The following is a 6,072-nucleotide window of genomic DNA, read 5'->3' on the forward strand; positions in this document are numbered from 1 at the left end:
GTACCTCCTGAGTTGGTTTCTTGTCATCAGGGTATTCTCAGCGGCATCAAGGATTGCACTCTCTGAGTGCCCTCTTGGAATCCTTATCTCTTTGGGTAGATTGATGCTTGTGCTGTCTGTGTTTCAACAATCTCTGCAGGTGAAGACTGGTCAGTGAAAACAATATTTGGTTCACTTTTACCTTTGGTCAGCCCTTGAGGGAATGACTCAGCGGCTGTATCTTGATCAGCGGGTACTGAGTGTGGATCATCCTCGGTCAGCGGCAGATATCTTCATGCAGGGTTAGTTTCGTCGAACTCAACATGTACTGACTCTTCTAAAACTTGAGTTCGTTTATTGAAAACTCTGTATGCTTTGCTGTTTGTTGAGTAGCCTAAAAAGATAGCTTCATCAGCTTTTGAGTCAAACTTAGCTAGGCTATCTTTGGTGTTTAAAATAAAACATTTACAGCCAAAGGCACGAAAGTATCCAATGTTGGGCTTTCGTCCTTTCCAAAGTTCGTAGGGGGTTTTCTTTAGTATAGGTCTAACGAGAGACCTATTAAGAATATAGCACGCTGTGTTAACAGCTTCTCCCCAAAAGTACTTTGGAAGCCTATGCTCACTCAGCATTGTCCTGGCTATTTCAACCAAGGTTCTGTTCTTCCTTTCAACAACCTCATTTTGTTGAGGCGTCCTAGGAGCAGAAAAGTTATGGTCAATGCCGCTGGCTTCACAGAATTCAACAAACTGTTGGTTTTTGAATTCTCCACCATTATCACTTCGGATGTGAGCCAATTTTAGGTCTTTGTCATTTTCAAGTTTTCTAACCAAATTTGAAAATGTCTCAAAGGTCTCATCCTTGCTACTCAGCAAGATGACCCAAGTGTACCGAGAGAAGTCATCTACAATGACCAAGGAAAATCTTCTTCCACCTAGACTCAGCGGCTGGACTGGACCGAAGAGATCCAAGTGTAGTAATTCTAACGGACGCTTAGTTAAGACAATGTTTTTGCTATGAAAAGATTGTTTGGTTTGTTTTCCAGCTTGGCAAGCGTGGCATAATTGATCTTTTTCAAATCTAAGTTCAGGCAGTCCCTCAACCAATTGCTTTCTTGCTAATTTGGCCAGGAGGTCCATGCTTACATGACCAAGTCTCCTGTGCCATAGCCAGGAATTTTCTTCCTTTGAAACTAAGCATACAGTTTTTAAAAACTTTTTCTCTAAGTCTAGCATAAAGACATTATCAATCCGAGGGGCAGTTAAAATTAACTCATTTGTTTTTCCCTCGTATATTTTACATCCAGTACCATCAAATATAACTTTTCTCCCATTGTCATATAGCTGAGCTACGCTGAGTAAGTTATATTTGAGTCCGCTGACTAGGGAGACTGACTCAATAGTAGGATTACCTCCGATGGTTCCTGACCCTACTATCTTACCTTTTTTATTGTCTCCAAAACTTACGCTTCCTCCTCATTTACGCTCAAACGTGATGAACTGAGTTTCATCACCAGTCATGTGCCTTGAGCATGCGCTGTCAATATACCACATCTTTGACTTCTCAGCACACCTCAGGCTTACCTGCATTGTAACTAGTTACTTTTAGGTACCCAATTCTTTTTGGGTCCTTGCTTGTTAGGTTCAACAGGTAAAGCATCATATTTTATTTTATGGCGGCATACATGGACTGTATGGCCATTCTTTCCACAGAAGTCACAGCTGACCTTCCGTTTAGGATTTTTCACTGACTAGTCAGCACCCCAATGCTGAGCATGCCAGCACACCTTTGTGGTGTGTCCTTTCTTCCCACAGAAGTCACACTGGACATTCCGCTGGGGATTCCATCTCTGCTGGCCAGTACTTCGGTACTGAGCATTCAGAGGAATATTTCTTTTGTTTTGAACCTTTAGTTGGTTCTGGATATTTGTGACGTCCTTTCTCAGTTTCTTTGAATCTGATTGGACTTCAGAGACAGACTTATGTATGATCTCCATGTTATCATGCAAAGTTGAGTTGTCCTGAAGAAGGTATCTGAGGTCACTTAGCTTGACCTCTTCAACCTCGTCACAGCGCCTGCTGAGTGCTCTAATTTTCTTATTACACTTTTTGACAAGTGTATAGAGGTCACTCAGGGCATTACCCATTTCGTTTCTGAGCTGGAAAAGTGATATTACCTCATTTGATTGCTCCTCATCGTCAGATGCAATGGAGGGGTCAGCATGCTCAGAGACGCACGGCTCAGCAAGTTCGTCAGCCATGAAGCATATCTTCGCTGACTCGGTGGCCTCAGCTTCTGTTGATGAAGACTCATCACTGTCGCTCCATGTAGCCACCATTGCCTTTTTGCCGTTCTTCTTATCTTTTCGCAGCGTGGGGCAGCTTGACTTGATATGGCCAGTTTGATGACATTCAAAGCATGTAATGGGCTTTGAGTTGTCTTTCTTGTATTTGCTGTCGCTGGACTCAGCTTTATACTTATCAAACTTTCTGTAAGGCTTCTTAGAATATTTGTCATTCTTCCTGAACAGCCTTTTCATCTTCCTTTTGAACATAGCCATCTCTTCATCATCTGTTGAGCTCCCATCAGTGGAGTCAGCTTTCATGACAAGAGACTTCTGCTTCTTGTCTTCAGACTTTTCCTTCACCTCGAAGTTTTTCATTGATATCTCATGGGTCAGCAGCGAGCCGATGAGTTCGTCATATTTGTAGGTGGTTAAGTCCCGAGCTTCCTCAACAGCGGTCTTCTTTGCTTGCCAGTCTTTAGGAAGACTCTTGAGTATCTTTTTGACTTGTTCTTCCTCAGTGAAGATATTCCCAAGTCTCTTGAGCTCATTGATGATGTTGGTAAACCTTGCATTCATGTCAGATATTCCCTCATCATTATTCATTTCGAACAGCTCGTACAGTCTCATCTGCTGGTTCACCTTGGACTCCTTTACTTTATTGGTTCATTCGTAGGTGACCTCCAGCTTCTTCCAGATCTTTTATGCCGACTCACAACCTGAGATTTTATTATATTCTGCAGCATCGAGCGCACAGTGAAGCATATTTATAGCCGAAGCATGATTTTGTGTCTTCTTGAGATCATCCTTTGTCCATTTGGCCTCAGCTTTAACAACTGTTAGGCCAGCCATAACTTCGACAGGTACAAATGGACCTTGGACTATGGATAGCCAGGCACTCATATTTGTAGCCTGAATGAAATTTTTCATCCTATTCTTCCAGAAGGTATAGTTAGACCCGAAGAATAGGGGAGGCTGAGTAATGGACATCCCCTCAGGTAAGATCTGAGTTGTTTAGTTTCTTGGGAGAAACCGAGTACTGTTTTCGCCCATAGTGGGGATCAGCTAAGGTTGTTAAACCTTTTATAGTGAGCTTTTAGGCTCTGATACCACTTGTTGGTCCCTTATAACGTTACAAGTATAGTTCCAAGGGGGGGTTAGGAACTATTTAAAAATTTTAAGTTAGGGCAGACGTCTTTTTCGTGAGAAAAAGGTTTTAACAGCGGCGCTGAGTGAATAGTAAGATACTGGCTTAGTCAGCTGGTGACTAGGTCAGTTTCTTTACTTGAGTCAGGAGATAGCACTTAGAGTCTATTCCTGAGCTCAGATATTCAATGCGCACAACTCAGCTTGACCTCTTTACTTGGTCAGTTTTTGTTTAAGCAAGCAATAAATATATAAAGGAGTTTAAGGTTAGAAATATGTTACTCAACAAATTTATCCAGGTTCGGCCTCCAAGCCTACGTCCTGTCCCCGGAACACGTTCCGAGATTTCGAATTCTCTACTGAGCTCTTTAACGGTAGAGCATCAAACCTTTTACAATCTTAGCAACTGAGTATAACAAGAGTACCTTCCTCTATACCTCTACTCAATCCTAATCTCCCGCTGAGTACTATAACCGAGTACTCAGCCTCTCCTTTCTAATCTCTAGAAATGATAAGTGTTTGTCCTAAACAATGATTGCTAAGACACCTTAGATGATTGAATAATCACTCTAGACTTTTACACAAAAGATATGAAATTTAGTGTAAGATTCCTTTGCTTTTTCTTGCAGAACTTTGCGTAGAGATTTGGTCAGCGTAATGGCTTGATCAAGTTCTGTGTAGAATGAAGCAACTGAAGGGCTCTATTTATAGAGACGTCTGAAGCATCGGTCATTTCGAATTTCGAAATAACCGTTGGAGGGAAACGGCTTCCTGTCGTTGTCATCCTGACTTGCTCAGAGCTCTCGGCCAATCAGATTTGAGTATCTTCTGTCATCGGTCAGCTTTTGGTCAGCTCGGTAGAATGTCTCTTCATTTATGGTAAGGTCAACTAGACAGCATTCTGTGTCGTCTGAACTTTACCCAAAGTGGAAACACTTGGTCTGGAAGTTGTTCTTAGCCAGCTGCTTTCTTGTACTCTTTGTCGAATCAACTCAGCAGCTTCGTCCCGAAGTTGTTCCACGAAGGTCTTCTAGATCCTTCTTCCGCTAAGTTGCGTTTTGTACATAACGACAACGTTTTGACATACGCGGGCCGAGTTGCCTTAAACTGTTTGACTTGGGCTTTGACTTCCGTATTGGGCTTTGGGCCTTTTAATCTTTGTGTCTTATAAACAATTTAACTCAACATTGAACAAACACATTAGTAGAATAAATCAAAGCATTTCAACTTAGTGTGTTTAGAATATGTTTTTAATTATACTTAAACAATTTTGTCAAATCAAAATTATGTGGAAAGGTGTTTCAACACATACCTTCCATGATTGTCCCCGGGTCAAAATGATCTAGCAACAGTTTGTTCCAGGTATGTTTCACCAATTTTTTTCTCTCTTTCCCTTGGTCCGTCTGGTTGGATATTAATTTAGAAACTCATGTATTGGTTGATGGTGTGAATTGGTCGATTGTTTTTGCTATGAGTTTGTGGTGGATATGGAAGTGGAGAAATCAATGACTTTTTGAGCTCATGATTTTCACTAGCTCCAAGATGGTTTTTATTTAGTGAAAAGCCCATGAAGTGCATAATGTATATACTTAGAGGTTTGGGGCTGCCAGTAGGGGAAAGAAGGTGACATGGGTAAGTTGGAAACCACCTGATCCCGAATGGGCGAAAGTTAACACAAATGGAGCAAGTAAGGGCAACCCGGGGTTCCTCGATAGGGGGATTGATCAGAGATGCTAATGGGCTTTGGCAAGGATTTGGAGTGAATCTTGGGATTTGCACTGCTTTTTTAGTCAAATTATAGAGACTTTTTTTGGCCTTTCTCTCACTTGGGATATGGGGTATCCAAAGGTGATATTGGAGATGGACTCTAGCTTAGTTCTCCTCTTTATGGTACCCATCGCCCGTTTGCCTGACCTATAATAAAGTGTCAGGATCTTCGGGACAGGACATGGGATGTTCGTTTCATTCATATCTATCAGGAAGGAACACAAACTGCTGACTGAATGACAAATTTTACAGGTACTCTTAGTCTAGGTCATCGTGAGTGTGGTGTGCCTCTGGAATATCCTATAGGCAGATCATTGTGGACGTTCTTTATCGAGGAAAGTTACTAGTTAGTTTTATCTCTTGGTTTTATTCATTAGCATTGTATTTTCGACATTTTGCTTCCGAGCTTTAGCCTTTCTAATTTATAAAAAAAATAAAAAGGGACATTAGAAAAAAAATAATGACTAATTAAATATTCAAGGTGTTGACATAAAATCTGTTAAATTTAGAATTTCGGAAAGCCCGAATATGTTTTTTGGCAACCAAATAATAATACGGGCCAAATAGTCAGTAAAAATCAGGGTTTTAAAAATTGGCCAAGACGACCTTTTAGGTGGAAATTTTTAGAACATCGTCCCGATTTCCACTAATCGGTTGACTGATTTTTGACCTCCTAAGCGGGTTCAGACGGTCTTTTTGAAAAAATTGGTCCTTAAATTTTATGTCATTTTTTTTAAATTTTAAAAAAATATTAAATAACAAAAAAAAAAAACAAAAAAAACTTAAACTATTAAATTTATTTTTAAGAATATTAATTTTATTTTATTTTGACACATTTTGTTATAAAGGTTATTTTATCAATCTATTTGTTATTTTTTAAGAACATTAATATAAAT

Source organism: Euphorbia lathyris, chromosome 2 (genome assembly GCF_963576675.1).
Source record: "Euphorbia lathyris chromosome 2, ddEupLath1.1, whole genome shotgun sequence".
In the NCBI taxonomy this organism is placed as follows: Eukaryota; Viridiplantae; Streptophyta; class Magnoliopsida; order Malpighiales; family Euphorbiaceae; genus Euphorbia; species Euphorbia lathyris.